Source organism: Rhinolophus sinicus, linkage group LG09 (assembly GCF_036562045.2).
Source record: "Rhinolophus sinicus isolate RSC01 linkage group LG09, ASM3656204v1, whole genome shotgun sequence".
Classification (NCBI taxonomy): Eukaryota; Metazoa; Chordata; class Mammalia; order Chiroptera; family Rhinolophidae; genus Rhinolophus; species Rhinolophus sinicus.
Genome location: NC_133758.1, coordinates 31,471,512 through 31,492,315, shown reverse-complemented (window position 1 = coordinate 31,492,315; position 20,804 = coordinate 31,471,512). Strand labels below are relative to the sequence as shown.

Here is a 20,804-nt window from a genome sequence, read left to right as displayed (position 1 = left end):
ATATTAAAAATGTGTCATCATTTTAAGCCACTAAATTTGGGGTAATTTGCTATGAGGAAATAGGTATCTAACACAAATATTATAATTGGAGGTATCAACATCCTTCTGTCAATAATTGATAAAAAAATATGCATAGAAGACTCTAAAAAATATCAATCAATTTACCTACATGTAATTTATAGAACACTTCTGTCAATAACAGAAGAAAATAAATTATTTTCATGTGAACACAGATTATTTATTAGAACAGATCATATTCTGGACCACAAAATAAACCTCAATGAATTTAATAGAATTGAAATCATTCAAAGTATATTTTCTGTCCACAACAGAATTAAACGACAAATGAACAACAAAACAATGTATGGAAACACCACCTTATATATGGACATTAAAATTAGACTTCTAAATAAAATGAATCAAAAAAGACATCACAGGGAAAATTAGAAAAAGAATTTTAAGTGAACATAAATGAAAAAACAGTATATCAAAATATGTGAGAAGCAGCTAAAGCAGTGCTTAGAGAGAAAATTATCACATTTAACTCTAATATTAGGAAAGAAGAATCACCTCAAATCACTAATCAATAATCTAAGTTTGTACCATAAGAAACTTGAATAAGAAGAGTAAATTAATCCTCAAATAAACAAAAAAAGAATAAAGAGTGCAATCAATAAAAAAGAAAAGAACGCCAAAAGAGACAATAAATAAAACCAAAAGCTGATCTTTTGAATCGATAAATAAAATTGATAACTTCTATAACACTTATCAAGTATTTGCCAAAGAGAAATGAAAATATAGATTCAAAAAAAATAAAACCAATCAGGCATATTTACTCAAGAGATGAAAATATAGACCCTCAAAAATGCTTATACATAAACATTCAGAGCAGCTTTATTTGTAAGTGTCAAATACTGTAAACAATCTAATGTCTATCAACAGGGGAATGGATAAACAAATTGTAATATATTTATGCAGTGGACTAGAACTCAGCAATAAAAAGAAACCAACTATTGATACACATAACGGATGTTGGTTGTGGTGAATCTCACAGACATAAAGCTGGACTAAAAGAGAGACACAAAAACGTATATACTGTATGATCTCATTTATAGTAGTCCCTATTTATTTGCGGGTATATGTTCCAAGACCCTCAGTGGATGCCTGAGGGATGGTACTGAACCTTTTATATATTTGTGTGTTTTTTTCCTATACATACCTATAATAAAGTTTAATTTATAAATTAGGCAAGGTAAGATAATAACAATAACTAATAATAAAATAGCACAATTTTAAAAAGCACTATAATAAAAATTATGTGAATATGGTCTCTTTATCTTATTATATTGTAGTTACCCTTCTTGTGATAATGTGAGATAATAAAATGTCTTAAGTTGAGAACTTCTACCTTTTCACTTAAAGCAAGTACTTTATGGCTTCTCTTTGGCATATCTGAATTACAGACATCATGACTCTTGTGCTTTGAGGCCATTATTAAGTAAAATAAGGGTTACATAAACACAAGCACTGCGGTACCATTGACAGTCGACCTGATAACCAAGACGGCTACTAAGTGACTACCAGGTGGGGAGTGTGTACCACGTGGATACCCTGGACAAAGGGATGACTCTAGTCCTGAGTAGGACTGAGCAGAACATTGTGCAGTTTTATCACACTACTCAGAATGGAGCACAATTTAAAACTTATGAATTGTTTATTTCTGAAATTTTTCATTTAATAATTTCAGAGCCAGTTGACCACGGGTAACTGAAACCTCAGAAAGTGAAACCATGGGTAAGAGGGGACTATTGTCCTCGAAATTCTAAAACAGACAAATCAAAACTATAGCTATCAAAATAATGATTGTTTCCAGGTGTAGGAGGTAGGCAAATATTCACTAGAAAGGGACACAAGAGAGTTTCCTTGGTGCCCTGTGTCTTGATTGGTGTGAGTGGGTTATAAGGGTGTATACATGGGTACATTTATCTAAATCGTCAGACAGTTTGCCTATAATCAGAGAGAGAGTGGGAGAGGGAAAGAAGGCAGGACACAGAGTGAAAGAATACAAAAGACAAAACCAAAGAAAAAGACCAATCTGGCCAGATCTTGGGGTAGAAATTAATCTGGACCATGTATAAAGGCGTAGAGTTACAAAACAAGACTAACTCAGAAAACAAAGAAGTAAAAGCTATGGTAAGGAGCAGTTTCTAGAGACTGGACCGGCGTCTCCAAGGATGAACAGTCTTTAAGTTATTTACTGCTGAACACTTGCGTTTGTAATTGTGTGTATGTTATATGTAACCACGCTGACTTTAAGTATGTATGTATTCAATGAGAGCCAAGTTCAACTTTGTAAAGCCCCTGAACACTGAAAATATTACGGTATTTTGGTTTATTTATCCCCATTGAGTAATTACAAATTAAAATTATGCACCCATAGACTGAAATATCTATAGATGAATGTATATGATATATAGTATGTGCCTTGAAAACAATATGGGTGCAGAGACAAATGAGGATATGGAAGTGTTTGGCCATGGGTTAATCATTGCTTCTGCTGGATAATGGGTCCCATTATGTATGTTTGAAAGAAAGTTGAAGGAACCTGTAGGAACCATAAAAATAAGTACGTTAAACAAGGTCAGTGAAGTTTTTATTTCCTTTTCATCAATAACTACTGTAGGGACAGAGCCAGGAGTACAGTTTCCAGGCTCTTGGCCTCACATGGAAAGGTGCTGGCTCAGGTAGTAAATGACCATCAACTGTGATTGGATGGCCATCAACTGTGATTGGATGGCCATTAGCTGTGGCTAGTTGGCCATCAGCTGTAACCAGTGAGCCATTGGCCACTAATATAACTGCCGTGGCTACGCTAGCAGCAAGTGGGGGCTAGCAAGAAGACGGTGGCTGAGCTAGCAAAAGTGGATTGCAGTTAACAAGTGGGGTTGGTTGGCAGAGAGAAGTGGACGGCAGGTTGCAGATAGTGTGGCTCCTGCTTCCTGTGTCTCCAACCCAACTGCCACCGAGACTATAGTGGTATGACTCCCCTATCTATGGCTCCATGGGTGTTCCTTTTTGGCCTCACCATATCCTGCGTTCTTACGTGGGGAGCAGGACCAGAGACCCCACATGACACCCCGCATGACAACTACTTTGAAGGCTTTAACAAACATCTGTTAATTATTTTAGTGCCCCTGTTGCTAATGTTAAAAGCCCAGGCATAGTATGTATACCTACTGGGTGATCCTGTCCTTGTTGGACTGAGGATTGTTGCTCCATGATTGTCTTATCTCAGGTTAAAGGAGCCTCAGGGCAGTGCAAATAAAAACTAAGAGAAGGAGCCCAGTCCTTTGTCACTGGAAGCATCCCAGCTAAAGAAAAATGACCAGAAATGTTCTCTCGTCAGATGAGGTAAAAATACCAGTGGAGAAAGTCCTAGTGTATTTTGTTCTTCTATCAGGATGTGAAGAAAATTATAATTGAGGTTTTTATTTTAGAAATAAAAGCTAAGGTAGTAAATTTGAATTTCCTAAAGACTATTATGGGGACAGAGCCAGAAGTGCAGTTTCCAGGCTCTCGGCCTCACATGGAAAGGTGCTGGCTCAGGTAGTAAATGGCCATCAACTGCTATTGGATGGCCATCAGCTGTGGCTAGTTGGCCGTCAGCTGTAACCAGTGAGCCATTGGCCACTAGTATAACTGCCGTGGCTGAGCTAGCAGAAAATGGGGGCTAGCAAGAAGATGGTGCCTGAGCTAGCAAGTGGCGGAGTGAGGGCTGCAGATCAAGTGGCTCCTGTGTCTCCAACCCAGCTACCCGCGAGACTATAGTGGTGTGACTCCCCTATCTATGGCTCCGTGGGTGTTCCTTTTTGGCCTCACCATATCCTGCGTTCTTGAGTAGGGAGTGGGGGCTGAGACGCCGCAGGCCACCCCGCACAACAACTATTGATTGTAGATCGCAGCTCTTTGATATGACTTATTGTAAAACAAACGTGTTTAATATACATTGACATTCAACAAATATTTTCAGTTGTTGAAATATTTGTTCATTTTCTCTGAACAAATATAAACCATTCTGTAGTATGATGAGCATGTAATTGGAAAAATAAATCAGCTTCAATTTTTAGATTACGAAAAATTTATAACACTGAGGAAAAGATACCAAAGAAAGAAAATCCTTTATACTTAAATACCTCCACATTTGTTTTTCAAAGTTCCTTAAAGTAGGAAATAAAATTATATTATCCAAAATGAATGATATTGTAGTAATAACATCTGGTTAAGGCAAAAATATAAGATGTCATAGGCAGTAATTACTTCTTGCAACTAAGCAACACACTGATTTTGGTTTAATTCTTATTTATTTATTTATTTATAGATATAGGAGGAAGATTTCTGTTATCAAACTTTATGTAATTATAAAGAAATTAATATTGTGTCAGGAATATATATCTAAAGATTTGAAAATGCATGCAGATTAATAATAAGTAGAAAGAACACATTACTCTCTCATACTTGGGGCAATGTCATGTCAAAACAGTAACTTATTTTCAGTTAATCAACAAAGCAATCAGCAAGTATTTACTGAATAACTACAAGAAGTTGTGAAATGTACAAGAGACGTATAGTGTAAGGAGTTTGCAATCCTGGTGAAGGAGTGGACAATCCAAATGTCTAATACACATAAAATGATTAGATAAAAACAGAACACATTTGAAGACAGTGTTTCCAAGAGTAAGTCTTTAGAGTGAGTTCAAGGAGGGTGGATAATGCTGAGTTGGAAAATGTACTTTGAATGATGGTTAAGAAAAGAACAGAGAGGATTTGGAACAAATACTTTATACAATGCATATAATCCTTAAAGTATTCACTCTACTTCTATAAAATAAGTAAATTGTTTCTATTTTCTTTAAGAACCAGAAGATCTAAAATATCCACTATGTTCTCTGATGTGAACTATACAATATATTTTAAATGCTGAGCATCTTTTCTTCTAAACATTTAAGACACAGAGATAGATGAGTGGAGTTAAATTGAAGAAATATCATTACAAAGAGAAATACTGCACTGGTATTAATAACAAGATTTAAATGAATATTCTTACATGTACATAATTCTGTCATCCAAAATATTTTTTGGTTTGTTTCAAATACACAGAGAAAAAGTTGCATGTACCCCAATAGCAAAAGCAAGTCACACACAGGGTATCCAGTTCAGCTTGTTCATATAAAACATACAAAAACATGCTCTATTAAAGACATTTGCAAGCCTAAAAGAATTGTCTCTACGTACTGCACAGGGCCAGAAGTAAAATTTTTGAATTTTACTTACCATCATTCTCATCCTATGCCTACAAGTATTTTCCAAGCACTTGCTACATGAGATAAACGTGATTGATTCTCTAGGGAGGAAAAAAAGTAAAACAAGGATGTTTTCATCATGGTTTCTGTCCTTGAGCATCTTAAAATGCTTTTTGAGATCTGTGCACATAAAAAAAAATGACAGTTTCAAAATCAGGAAATTTTCATGTATTTCTAGGGAAAAGCATAGACAATGCTGAACTGGGTATAAAATAAGCCTTGTAGTTATGACAAAACATTGTAAAATGCCCAGTATTCCTGTTCCTTTTTTTCTAATGACAGATATAAAAAGGGGAAAGAGAAATATGTAAATAAAAAAGCATTGAAACCATGAAGAATGTTCGAGTTGATCTGGTGATGCAGATCAGGGATATAAAGGAGGAAAAGAAAAACAAAAAACAGGAGAATCATAGATGATACTTGTGGCACAAATAAAAGATAAGCATCTTAATTAACAAATAGAATTTACATATTGATAAATATATTATCACCTTATAGGAATACACTTTGAACTATCTCAAAATGTATCCCCTAAAAGGTGAAATACCATTATTTCCGATAATAAATTTTAATTATGGATCTACCCATGTATTAGTTATACAGTTTTAAAGATTACAATTTGGTTAGTTTAGTTTCCTTTCCTCTCCCACCAATTTTTTTTTCATTTAGTTTCTCATAAAATACAATGCTTCACAGCATCAAATAATTATATGGTATTTACTATAGGGATTAACTTTGAAATTAAACTGCACTTGTTAACATGCTTCCTGACAGTATACAGGAGATTTGGGCTCGATCTATATAATATGTAAAAAATCATTTCACTGGGAAATAAGTTAGACGAACTGATTTCATGTAAATAACATTGTTTTAATGAAGCTCTTCCATGCGTAACTGGTTTCTTTGGTATTATTAAAATCATTAGGTTTTATTTAGAATCATTAAGGAAAAATTTGACAGTTCCTTGAGATAATGTGGATCGCTATTCAGATAATGTATCTTCAATAAACAGCATTTTTGTCCTTAATTATTTGGATTGGTAATCAACATTGATCAAGTGTATTTATTATGATGATGTTTATTATTTATTCAATTTTATTCTTGGTTACATGTACCAAGATATTCTGTATTCTTGGGCAAAACAAAGACAAAAACATTCAGCCCTAAAACAATGAAAAATAGAGTTAAAAGCAATTCTAGCAGCAAAGTATATAGATTATAAGCACCTCCTGATAAACTGTACTCTCCGGCTGGCTTCTTTTCACTATCTCCTCTGTGACAGCACACTTGAGTTTCACCTAAAATATTTATGTTTTATCTGTGGTCCAATGAAAAATAAGTTCTCCCAGGAATAAAGGGCACACTGGTGTGATGCCATTGAGAGCTGTGAACCACTAGAATATGTAGTTAATGAATTGCCATTACAAGGTGGAATCACAGCTACGTAAAATGGCAACAGATTTGTACACACCAACATGAGAAAACAAAATACACTTGACCACTTAGACCCACCCGTTTTTAAGCAATGTTCTCTCCTGTCCCAAGAGAACATGGGGAATGCAAACGCATTTCTCCTGAGGATCTTAGGCAGACAGGAAAATCAAACAAGAGACACTGCGGCTGAGCACCATAATATGTACTAACAAAGCAGCGGAATTACAAGGCACTGTCTTGTGTACAGGAGGCTTCAGTCTAGCTAAGGGAGCGGGGAGCATACACAGGTGGGATGAAAGGAAAAATACCTCTGTTCTCCTGACCTTGCATTTACTCACAAACAACTGACAGGACCATGCCTCAATTCTTAGGCAATTAGATACTAACTTTATATAAATATGCACTTTGAAGTGATGCATAAGGAGACTGAACGAACACCCTTGGTATTTATTAATACAAACACATACTTTACATCCCCTCAATTTTCATGAATGCTTAGGACACAATTTATTTATCTCAGTGGCGGTCAGAAGACAATGTTCTGTCTGAGGCTAATGAGTTCCAAAATGGGGGTATCTTGAAAAGTCAGAGAACAGCAAAGGGTTCTTTCTGCCCACCTTGGCCTCAAAATTTGTTAATTCTCACCCTCCCCAAAAAATCTAACCATGAATCCTCCAAGCCACAGCTCAGTTGATCCATCACTTTGAATCCTGTGTTGAACGGGTAATGAATTTTTCTTTCTTGAAAGCTAATCAAGAAGGAAAATCATGTTTCTTGGAGGAGCAGAATTTATGTATAGTTTGTGTTCTTCAAGCCCCAAATCATCCTTCTCTGAAACAGTCGTCTATACCCAGGAGGTATAAGTGTTTCTAATTGATAAAAATAGCAATGTCTTCACTTCTTCAACTTTTTTGAATCCATCTTCTTTTCTACTCTTGTCATTCAAATCTCGTAAAGTTTTCAAAATGTTTAATTCCTCATGCCCCCAAACTATTACCAGTGCATAGGTAATAGTAATCATTCTTATTTGACCTATGACATTCTATATATCACTGTATTTATAAAACGCATGCACGCAGAGTTTCACTGTACCATAGTGAGCATTCTGATTTTACCTATAACCAATCTCATTAACTATAACCTATCTTAAAAGTCAAGAAATTATAAGAGCAAAATAGTAAATATCAGCAATTTATTTTTCTTGATAAAGATAGCCTAAATTATTATGACCCATAAATATGTGTACATAGCCATATTAAAAATATTTTTCCCTACTTGAAGGTATTTTGACACAAACTGCTAGTGACTGTTGAGTCACTGAAGTTGTAATGCATTTCAGAAACACATGTTATAATCATCAAACCTAAATATACCTCTAATTAAAGCAAATCCTGCCATGAGTATGCAGAGCAAAAGAAAAGTGCTCTTGATATATTGCTGTTCAATTTGGGCCTCCACCTCTTCTACAGAAATCTCCCAGAGATACTACAAAGCCATTAGCATCTGCTACATGCTAAAGCTTCTAGTTTAACTCTAATAGCCTGTGTAAAATCCTGGATTATCAATCACTGTTGCGATCTATGCCCAGGAATCCATCTAGTTGTATTGTTTATGAGAAGGTTTGGAGGGAGGGATACTGAGCAATATCTTCAGTGTTGACTGGTCAGAAAATATAAATGATATTTCCAAAACAATGAGTGAAATTTTTCAGCATACTCTATTCGACATGTAGAAAACTGGAAGAATTATTACTGTCTTTCAAAATGAAGCCCACAAAAGTGCCTGCCTCTCTTTATTATCAGATTCAATAAAGATGGTATGAAAAGCACTTTGAAAATTGAAGTACTCTTAAAAATATATGATATAATTATTACTATTTTTGGCATTAAGTACTGCAAGCCTAGCTCTTTATTGCCCACCTTAATATTCTTGTGCCTTTGTTTTCCCATTTATTGCCCTTAATTTCAGTGTCAATTTCTTCATAAAATCTATGTATACCGTGACTATTTGATCGCATTGTCTTTTTTATTATTACGTTATATTGATGGGTCAGCCTACTTATTTCTTCTAGTGGATCCTACACTTGAATTTTGAAAATTGAGATCTTTCAATGTTGTCTCTGCAGGACTGACACCTGGTGTCATTGCCATTAAATTCCTGTCAGCTTATCCAAAAAAAAAAAAAAAAAAAATCATAGTAATAAGAAACTCTGTGATTTCCTAAATTTGTTTTCCACACAGAAAAATGTGGAAAATCTTGGTTTTCACTTGAAAGTTGGTCTTCTTTTTCTTCTTCTTTTGCTTTCCCCCCCTCTTTTTCTCTCCCTTATCTTGTAATTTCTTAATTCCCTTTTATTCTTCCCTTCCCCCACCTCTTTTCACTACTTACTCTTCTGCCTTTTCCTTGAGGCATTCTCTCTCACACGCCGTTTCTCTTTTCCTTGTATTATTAGAAGACTGTTGAATTTTCTTATATACACCTGAACAAAAGGTACACAGTGTTTTTTGTGAAAACTTTTATAATCACAAGGAAAAAAAATCCCCATGTGGTATTTATGTGAGTATGGTGGATGTGTAGGTGAAGGGTAAAGGTAACAAATTACTTTGGCCATTGAGATGTTGTGGGAGTCAATGAGAGACTGAAATATGGGGCACACAGACAAATGAAATAATTTTAATGTGGAACAGAAATTACATTGGTAAAAAGGAAAGAAGTGTATCTTGTACTTTCTTTGTGACAATTCATAACACCAAAAATAATAAAGTGCTTCTCTTGTAGACTTTTTGGTATATATGTTATATATATATATATATATATATATATATATATATATATACACACACACACATATAGATACAGATATAGATATAACACCAAATATAGAGAATATATATATACACATATATATATTCTACAAATATATATGTATATATATATATATATACTCTATATTATATATATTCTCTATAATATGTGAATATTCTCTACCATATATAAATATATATATATATATATATATATATATATATTCTCAACAACTAGATGTAAACGAGTGGAGGACAGGTTCTAAATATTAAACTTCTCTATATCCTTTAAAACATAGCACAGCTCTTTACATGCATCAGGCATTTAAAAAGGTTTTGAGTGAAATTTGTAAATCATTATGAAATTGGTGACTACCCCAAAAATATTGACTAAAATTTCTTGATATTACTATCTAAGGAGTTAAGTAACACAAATGAATATGAATGCGCAGACACAGACATATACATATCCCAAAAAGAAAATTATATAAAAACGTGAAACAGGAAATATATACAAATACACAAAAGAAAATTATATAAGATGTATAGAGAAATTAATTCATTTGCAATCTTAGATAGTAGGTAACTTAAAAAATAATCAAGCCTATCTTCATTATTTTTCAGAACTTAAGTTACCAGGAATTGATTATAGTAAATAAGCAACCTATGAGTAGCTGTGCAATTAATAGTTATAGTGAGATATTGACATGTGCACTTGGATAGGTCATGTTATCTGACCTACACCTCTTCTGTGTCTCTGAAGTGACTACTTATTTGCCTTCTCATCTGCCTCCTCTGCAAAGATGCTCTGCAAATAAATGAGGTAATGTTCGCAGCTTGGGAAAGAAACCCATTTCATACTCTCAGATTCTATTACTATTCCATATTCAAGTCTGGTATACCGCTGCCTCTGTTTTAAATTGAAATTGTATGTTTGAGTCCTTGGGTTCTGACCAAAATCTGGGTCAACATAAGAGGATGATTATTATTTTTTTTAATTCTGAGGCTCTGTTCAGATCCCTTGCACGTGTGAGGGAAAACTGTGGAAAATAAACAAAGCACATAAATCAAGCTTTGATAGAGAAAAATATCAGAAAGGATTTTTTTTTTTTCAATGAAGAGCGTGAACACTGTATTTCCCTAGTGGAATATTTCGATCCAGGAAGGAGGATAGTGCATGCAGTGTGCGTGTGTATGTGCGTGTGCGTGTGTGTGTGTGTGTGTGTGTGTGTGTGTGTGTGTGTGCTGTGCGTGCGCGCCCGCGGAGAGAAGGGCGGGGGGAGGCGGATGAGGAGGATGAGATCATAGTTTCAGGATCCTCAGGAAACCCTGGTACTGGCAGCAGCCAGCCTCTGCTGTGCCCACATGACCCACAACTCTGGCAGCGGACCCGGCACTTCCAACATTATTAAATAATAAGAAAGCGGCTCCTACTCCATGCCCAAACCTCCCTACAGACCAATGGACATCTTCTAAGAGTTTGGCGAGTCGGTGACTGAGGCGCCCGTCCATTCCAAGGTGTGTGCAAGGCGTTTTCTTCTTTGACAGCTCCGGAGTGGGGGAGGGCGCGGGGGTGGAGGGGTCCGGGTGTCGGGCGAGAAGTGGGCGCGGGGCAGGGATGCCGCGAGCTGCCCCCGGCCGCCCGGTGTCGCGGAGCGAACGGCGAGGCGGGAGATGCACATGACGCGCAGCCCCAGCTGCGCAGGGACCCCGGCCGCCCACGGCGCCGGGGCGCCGGCACCCGAGGCTCGGCTGCTGGAGCAAGGGCAGGCGCCGCGCACCCGGCAAAGTCAAGAGTGGAAGCGGACCGCCAGCGCCGGCGGGGGCAGGGAATCACCCCAACGCCCACTCGCCGGGTTCCCACCTGTGCGCCGACGCTGGCCGCGGCGAGCGCGAAGCATGTGCTGGGCGCCGCAGCCAGGACTGCGGCTCCGCGCCTCCCCCGGCGGCGGGCGGCGCCTCGGGCCCGCGGGGCGGCTGTAGCGGCTGCTGCAGGATGGCCAGCCCGGGGGCGCGGGGCCGCGCAGGTAAATCTCAGCCGCCCGCCAAGGCCCGGCATCGCTGCAGCCCCCGCTGTCGCCGCTGCGTCGTCGCTCCGGGGCTGGCGATGGCAGCCGGCTCCCTCGCGACGCGGGTTGAGTTGTTTTGTTGTCATTGCGCCCTCTGAGTCGTCCTCGCGGACTGAGCCTGTGAGAGGTGGCGTAGCCACATCCATTAGGGATGACACTCACGTTGGGGAGCAGTCTGGGGGTTATTGACCAGGAAATCCGCGATGGGTTCCTTTCCAGCCAGCGGCGTCTGCGCGTGTTGCAATGCACTGCGGTGCCCGGGCAGATGTCTGAGTGGGAGTGGGCACTTGGGGTCGCTGGGGCCGTTGGGTACGGGGGGTGAATGTCTTTGGCTTTTGTAGCCTGTTGCCCACTTTAGAGTTTTCCGTTGGACAGAAGGCGAACGGGAGGTTGCTTCTGGTACCCGGCGTGGGTGGTGGAGAGGTGTCAGTCAAAAAACCAAAGCCAAGGAGAGAAGAGGGGTGGTGACGCTGTGCTTGAGCTCAAAGGTACCACGGCTGGGACTTGGTAGTAAAACTTTCCCTTTGGTAGCCTTGGGTTGGTGATAACTGTAGAACTTAGGAGGAAAAAATATTAAATGTACACTTGTCGTGAAGCTAACCACCTTTAGGTTCATTTGTGCTCTAAAAAATGGTCTTTTGCACTGATGTTTAACGTTCAAGTTTTCCTGTTATCTGTTATGATCACTTGGTATTTAATGCTTGTTTGTGTTTCCTTTTGAATATGACAATAACTTATAGTGTCAAAGTACACAGAGTTACTCATTTCTTTTACAAGAAAAGATACTATTATGCTTCTGCCAAAGGTAGAAACTTTAGGGGGAAAAAAACAGCTCTCCACATATTCCAAGTACAGTTATAAGCTTTATTCTCTCACTTAATTCTTATACCACCATAAGGAGTAGGTAATAATATTATCCACTTTTTACAGATGACGAAGTCCAGACACAGAGAGGTGAAATAACTTACCCAAGGTCGTACAGTTATGAAATGTTAAAGCCCAGTTGGGCTTTTGGTGTAATATATATATATATATGGAGTAATATATATATATATAATTAAGATAGGACTCCATTGTACCTAAAGTCTTCTATTTGATATATTGCCCACATCTCTCTACCAAGATGAACCTCTTAACTGACTATGTAGTACAAGTTGGGGGCAAATAACTCTTTTCCTAATTTTTTAATACTATATTTATGGAAACTATCCTTTGAGTAGTTTCCTTTTGCCACAATTAACCAAGTTTCCTACAACAATTATAGAATAAAGTAGTATTTATAAGCAACGTAGATTTTCAGCAGTTAAAATTTACCAGCAAATAAATTACTATAAAGCAGATATCTGAATCTATATATTTGTTTGCACTTAATTTTAAACTTCCTAAGATATTAGTCTGTCCTTTGCTCAATGCATGGTCATCATTTTCTTCCGAATACCATCTTGCAGATGTCTTTTTAACAAGTTTAATCATCTTTAAGCCAATCACTCTGACAAGAGGTTAGGCAGTTTTAAAAGAAGAATCACACAATTTTCTTTCAACTATCAGTAATTAAAAGCAGGCTATATTTTGAGGGTATTCATGTATGTCATGCCTTTTAGCCAATTGTATATACTTTATACAAAGTTGTGGAGCAATGAAGACTGAAATCAAATTTTCTCATTAGTTCTAAGTCAAAATACTTTTTAAATCTCCACTTGTTTTAAATGAACCATGATGTTGTGAAAGGTCTCAGTGGGGTGAACTCTAACTGTACATATTTGGAGAATTACTCTTCATTTGAGCTTATCATGGAGCTCTCAATGCTATTCATTCTATTGGACAGATGTCTCACTTAAATCTTCATCTGTTATTTTTTCAAGTAAACTTAATTGCTTCTTTACATAACAAGTTTCAAAATTATTTTGACATTCACAGATTTCCTTAATTCTTGTCTTTCAGTTTAATTAAATTCAATATACATATTTCAAATCCATACGTAGTCAATATTATAAATGAAAATAGACTAAATCCAACTGGAACTATATGGAAACATGATCTTTGGATGTGAAAAAAAATTTTTTCTACTCTTCAATGGTTAATCTCCTCCACATCCCAAATTATGGCTGCGGTGTTATTTTTGGATGCTGGAGTGCAATGCTGTGGTTAGAAGAGTTGCATGACAGTCAAACACAACTGTTTTTGATATTGAAATTAAGTTTGAATTTTGCAAAACTATTTACATAGGATGTTGATTGTCATTAAGGCATTAATCCTGCTATACATATGTTCTTTCTTAACTGAGTCAGAATTGTTCCAGTTTTCTAGTTTTTGTTACTTATTTTAAAGAAGACATTCCCTTGCTAGTTTGACCTCACCTGGTAGACTCACATGACTTTTTCAAGTCCCACACTTCTAGTTTTGGGAGAATCCTACTGTCTCTGCTTCTTGAGACCCCCTCTGTTCCAGATGCTTGGCAGAGGACTGGGGATCAATGGTGAGCAGAAAGATGACTGGGCCCTGACAACATAGAGGGTCAGACATTAATAAAATAATTATACAGATAAACCTTTATGTACAAATTGAGATAAATTCTCTGAAAGAAGGAATTCTATAAGAATACGTAATAAGGAATTCTGTACGAGATAGGAAGGTCAAAACAGGATGACCATAAATCATATTTGTGGAGAAATGATGTGTGACGAAGTGTTTACTAAGTCAAATGGTCTTCTTAAATGCTTTCATAAATATTTTCTGAATTATTTTCTGAATCAGAGACCTGTGTCTCCCTCTGAATAGCTCTCCACTTTTCTATTCACCAGAAGAAAACATACTATTCCCCCTTATTATCCACCTATGGAAATGGGGAAGTTTACAAAATTCCCATGAATACTTTTCAAAGCACAGAGAGCATGTGCTATCCTTATCTGGTCATTATCCTATTTGCTAAGAATAATTTAAGTTTAAAGAAATAGAGTCATTTTGTTTCAAATTTTAAAAAGTGGTTGTGTATATGTGCGTGTGTGTGTGTGTTATTAAAGTGGAAGAATGTTTCCAGATAGAAATATAATTGATTCATCACACAGTACCTAAGATTCTATGAAGTGTCCAAAGGAAGAGAAGAGGCCCCAGAGTAAGGTTGGTGATATTAAGTGTTTAATATGCTTGGGAAAAGGGTATTAACAATTTAAATCAAACATAATAATATCTAAATTTATTGAATACTTACTGCATGCTGGACATCATTCTATGGGCTCTATGTAAATTAACTTACATATTCCTCACAATAGCCTTCTGAAGTCTGCATGTATTTCTATTATCCACATTTTATAGAAAGGGAAACTTAAGGACAAAGAGGACAGCGATCATGACTATTGTTGCATAGTTAGAGATGAGCCCTAAACTCAGTATTTCTGTTTCTATCGTCCATACTGTGAGCTATCGATGTGTAACATCTGGTTCATAAATTTACTGGTGCATTCAACTCCCGTCATTGTTGAAAATAATAACACCTCTTATTTGGATCTTTTGGTTCCATTTCCCTTCATAAAAATCAATGGAGAAAGAATAAGACTTCCTTTATATCAATGTTTTTTGTCCCATATTTTACAGGGAAAATATATACATAAAGCAAGAAGAGATATATGAATGCCTAGACAAAGACTAGTGACTGCTAGGTTATGAAAAATGTCTCCTTACATATTATGTACTTTTAAAATTCAAAAATAGTAACTTGAGTACTATTTGAAACTGTTGAAAATTTTAACGTTAACAATATGTAGTTCCAATACGCATTTCCAATAATTAGGGAAATATCTTTAACTGCTGGAAGTTCTATGACCATTAAAAAACTTAAGAATTTTAAGTCAATTGTTTCACCTTCCCCTACAGTCTTTGTTCAGAATATGCACTGCAAGGAGGCTACAAAATATAACATAAAAAACATCTGTTGAATTACTTTGGTAAAATAGTTTAAAACCCTGTTAATTTTTACAATGAGATCTTTTGACACGAATCACAGTAATTATTATGATTAAAAAACTTAGTAATTTTAAATATTATCTAAATAATGTTAACCTAAGACAGATGGTACATGTCATTAGCAAAGTGAAGTACTGCACACTGTCTGAAAATAAATGTTAGTCAATGTTATTTCTCCTTGCAAATAATAGGTAATATGCAGGTTATATGATTAACGTTAATATTAACCATGAATCACAATTCATACACAGTACACATATACAAATGTGTGACTCTTCTTTGAAGCTGTTGGAAATGCTTAAGGCAGAGCATATTTTTCTATGACTCATGTATCCCTATTAAGAATGTGATACATCATTTCTCTGTATGCTCAGCTTCATACAAAGCTCTATATCATAGAGTAACTAGCAAACTATTGCTCTAATTTATACCATAAGGAAAGAGATGCAAGACTTGATTTTGCTTTTTGTGTGCATATGTGTGTGCATGTGTTATCTGAGTGGAGGATGCCATCAAGTACACCAAGAATAACTCATCTACTGGAGTTTACCATTTGTTGCCACAGTGCAGTGTCCTACTCCAAAGAGTTTTGTGTGTTTAATGTAAATACAAAATACACTCACCAGTTATAATAGTTTAGGTTGGGCAGTTATAACAAACAACTCTAAAATCTCAGTGACTGAAAAAAACATAGGTTTATTTCTTGCTAATGCTGTGTGCCTGTGTTAGTCAATAAAAATCTCTATTCTACACCTTCCTCACTCAGGGACCTGGGCTGATAAAGCCCCCATCAACCAAAACCTCCTCATCCTTCATCAGGCACAAGGGAACTTGGTGAATCACCCACAAGTTCTTAATGGCTTTCACCAGAGAGCAGTACTTGCCAATTCCGCTCATATTTTATTGGCCAAAGTGAGTCATATGGTCGTTCCCATTCATAAGTGCAACCCTTTCATGGGCCCAGATGAAAGAAAATGGCAAGATTAATGAAAAGACCTGATTTTACCAGATAAAATTAGCCAGTTCCCTTCAATAGTTTTATCACCTAACAATGATTTATCTTTTTACGTAAATGCAGAATCACCAACAACTCTGTTTTAGAACTTTAGCATGGGAAGGTAATTCCAGCATAAAACCACCAGCAAAGAAAATAGATACTAAACTTGTGAAATTGATGATATTCTTATTTTTCGGTGGGGGTTGTATTTACTCAAGGAATGATGATGAAAGCTATGGTTTATTTTGAGTGAATGCATGAGGTAGCCTATTCGACAGCAAGCACAAGCCAAGAACAGTGCCAAGACCTGCATACAGCACCCAAGCTGTGTTTTCTAAACAGATTTGATAGTGTCAACATGGTAGAGAAAGCAGAGCAGCTATGTGTGTATCTTTTTTTTGTCACCTGCACCAACAAGGGACAAAAATATCACAGGTGCTATCATATGTTATTGTAAAAAGCAATGCAGATAAACATACAAATCATGCTGTATGTTTATTTTACACTGTCAAATATAATCTGAAAAGTGAGGATATATCCAATCCATATTTTTTAATTAAACCTGTTATTTTTAGGTAATGGGAGATTCACATGCCATTGTAAGAAGTAACAGAGAAATCCCATGGTGTCTTTTACCCAGTTTACCTCCATTGAGGGCAAAGGCACCATCTTAAACCTTAACAGTAAAACACAACAAACAATCCAATTAGAAAATGGGAAAATAATATGAAGAGATATTTCACCAAGAGGGATATACAAATGGAAATTAAGCACATGAAAAGATGTTCAACATCATTAAGGAAATGCAAATTAAACCACAATAAGATATCACTACACTTCTATTAGAATATTCATTGCAAATATATGGAAATTGATTTTTTTTTGGAATCTTATTTGTATCCTGGGATTGCTCAATTTATTAGTCCTAAAAGTTTTTTCTGATTTCTTAGAATTGTCTATGTAGACCATTATGTCATTTGAAAATAAGGACAGTTGTTTTTTTTTTCCCTTTCTTTTCTGATCTGTATGCCTTTTGTTTTCTTTTCTTGCCTTATTGCACTGGCTAGAATTTCCAGGACTATATTGAATAAAAGTGATGAGAGTGGAATCCTTTCCTTGTTGCTGATCTCCAGAGGAAAACATTCAGTCTTTTACCATTAAGTATAATATCAGCTGTCAATTTTTTTGTAGATGTTCTTTATCAGATTGAAGAATTTTGCCTTTATTACAATTTTTCTGGGTGTTTTTATCATGAATAGCTATTAATTTTTGTCAAGTGCTGTTTTTCACCAAGTGGTATGATCATTTAATTTTCCTTCTTTAGCCTCTTAAAAGGTGGAGTACATTGATTTTTGACTAGAAATCAGCCTTGCATCCCTGCAATAAACCCCATTTAGTCATTATGTATAATCCTTTGTATGCATTACTATTTGCCAATATTTTGTTAGAGTTTTGTATCTACATTCATGAGAGATATTGGTCTCTAGTTTTCTTTTTGGTGCTATCTTTGTTATTAGTATCAGTAATACTGGCTTCATAAAATGGATTGGGTTATATTTCCTCTTCTCCTATCTCCTAAAAGATATTATATAGCACTGGTGTTTATTCTTCTTTAAATGTTTGGCAGAATTCTTCAGTGTAATCATTTAAGCTGGGAGGTTTCTTCTTCAGTACTTCATTTTTTAGTTATGAACTCAATTTCTTTAATACTTGTATTTATTTGTTAGGGCTGCCATAACAAAATACAACAAACAGGGTGTATTAAAAAAAAGAAATGTATTTTCTCACAGTTCTGGGGGCTTGGAAGTCCAAGATTAAAATGTCAACAGATTTGGTTTCTTCTGAGGCCTCTCTGCTTGACTTGGAGATGGTCACCTTCTCACTATGTCCTTACATGGCCTTTCCTCTGTATGTGCATTCATGGTGTCTCTCTGTGTATCCAAATTTTCTCTTCTTATAAAGACACAAATCAGATTGGATTAGGGCCCATTCTCTTTGTCACATTTAACTTAATCGTCAATTAAAGACCACATCTCCAAATATGGCTACATTCTATGCTAGGGGTTACAGTTTCAACACATGAATTTTAAGGGAACACAATTCAACCCATAATAATATTTATAGGCTATTCACATGACCTGTTTCATATTGTATGAATTGTGATCATTTAAGTTCATTAAGGAAGTGGTTCATTTCATCTACGTTGTCAAATTTATTTGCATAGAGTTGCTCATAGTATTTATTTTTGTTCTTTTGATGTCAGCAGTTTCTGTAGTAATAGCCATTGCCTCATTCTTGATGTTGGTAGTTTGTGTCTTTTTTCTGTCAGTTTTGCTGAGGTTTGTCAATTTAATTGATCTTTAAAGGAACACATTGTTTCATTGATTTTCTCCATTGTTTTTCTGTCTTCCATTCCATTGGTTTCTGTTCTTATAATTATTATTTCCTCCATTATGCTTCCTTTGGGTTTAGTTTGCTCACTAGTTTCTACACTGTTTTGGGTTTTTCTCTTTTCTAATGTATGCATTTAGTACTATAAATTTCCCTCTCAGCACTGCCATAGCTATATCCCAAACATTTTGATATGCTGTATTTTCTTTTAAAGTGGTCCAAGTACTTTTTAAAATTTCTTTTCAGATTTTCTATTTGACCCATGGGTTATTTAGAAGTGTGTTGTTTAGTTTCCAAATGTTTGGGGAATTTTCTGTTATGTTTCTGTTACTGATTTCTAGTTTGATTCCATTTGGGTCAGAGAACACACTCTGTATGAATTCAGTTCTTTTAAATTTGTTGAGATTTACTTTATAGTCTGAAATGTTTTCTGTCTTGGTATATGTCCCATGAGCACTTGAAAAGATTGTGTATTCAGCTGTTTGGGGGTAGAGTGTTCTATAAATGCTCACTGGATCCTGTTGGTCGATGTTGCTGATGAATTCTTGTACATATTTGCTAATTTTCTATCTAGTTGTCCTATTGATTGTTGAAAGAGCCTGTGAAGTCTCCAGTTATAATTGTAGATTTATCTCTTCCTCCTTTCACTTCTGTCAGTTTGACTTTATATATTTTGCAGCTCCATTGTTTGGTATTTACATATTTAGGATTGCTATGTCCTCTTGACATATTGACTCTTTTATTATTATATAATATCCTTCTCTATAGCTGGTAATTTCATTTGCTCAAAGCTTGCTGTAACTGGTGTTAAATGGACATTCCTTTTTTCCTTTGATTGATGTTTGCATGATATCTCTTTGTCCATCCGTTCACTTGCAGTCTGCCTATATTGTTATATTTGATGAGTTCCTTGTGGATAAAATTTAGTTGGGTCTTTACATTTACTATAATTATTGATGTAGGGCTTATGTTTACCATTTTATTTTTTGGCTTTTGTTCTCTCTGGTTTTTGGGTTTTTGTTTTAGTTTCTCTGGGATTTTTCCCCTGCCTTCCTGTCAGTTATGTATTTATAGACTTCCATTATTATATGTCTGTAATGTTTTTAAGTGTATTCTTTCGTATAGTTTTTTTTTTTTTTTTTTTTTTTTTGTTTTTTTAGTGGCTGCTCTAAGTATTACATCCTACACATATAATTTATAGTTAGTACTGTTGTCAGATTATCAGTTTGAACGAAGCAGAGAAACCTAACCTTCCTTTATGTCCCTTTACCCTTTTCTGTTTATAGTATAATTGTCTTAAATATTTCCTCTACATACACTTAGAACAATATCAGACAGTGGTATAATTTTTGCTTCAACTGTCACATATAATTTTGAAAGCTCAAGAGGAGAAAATCCATTATATTATTCATGTTTTCGCTTACTATGCTCTTTCTTCTTTCACAGTGTTCCAATATTCCTGCTTTTATTGCTTCCCCTTTGTTTTGAGAACTCCCTCTAGGCATTCTTTTAGGGCAGGCAGATCTGCTGGTGATAAAATATCTTTGTTTTCCTTTATCTGAGAATGTCTTAATTTCTCCTTCATTCCTGAAGGATATTTTAACTGGATACAGGATTCTAAGTTGACAGTTCTTTTCTGTCAGCACTTGAAAAATGTGCCACTTTTGTCTGGCCTTCATGGATTCTCATGAGAAACCTACTGTCATTCTAATTGGTTTTTCTTGTAATAGCAATGTGTCATTCCTCTTTTGCTCTTTTCCAGAATTTTTTTGTCTTTAGTTTTTATAAA

The 20,804-nt window shown here is 35.9% G+C and overlaps 1 protein-coding gene across 6 annotated transcripts in view; it reads left to right on the top strand.

Annotated features, from left to right (window-relative positions):
- Positions 1–10,868: 10,868 nt before the first annotated feature.
- The window catches only part of DTNA (dystrobrevin alpha), a 355,310-nt gene continuing 345,374 nt past the window's right edge, over positions 10,869–20,804 (top strand). For 2 of the 6 annotated variants that reach the window (XM_074340141.1, XM_074340145.1), the window contains exon 1: positions 10,869–11,116. The gene's annotated coding sequence lies outside the window, so the exon portion shown is untranslated. Of the gene's footprint in view, positions 11,117–11,212; positions 11,626–20,804 lie in introns of those variants that run through there. The other 4 variants (XM_074340164.1, XM_074340172.1, XM_074340148.1 and 1 more) reach the window with 4 other exon arrangements.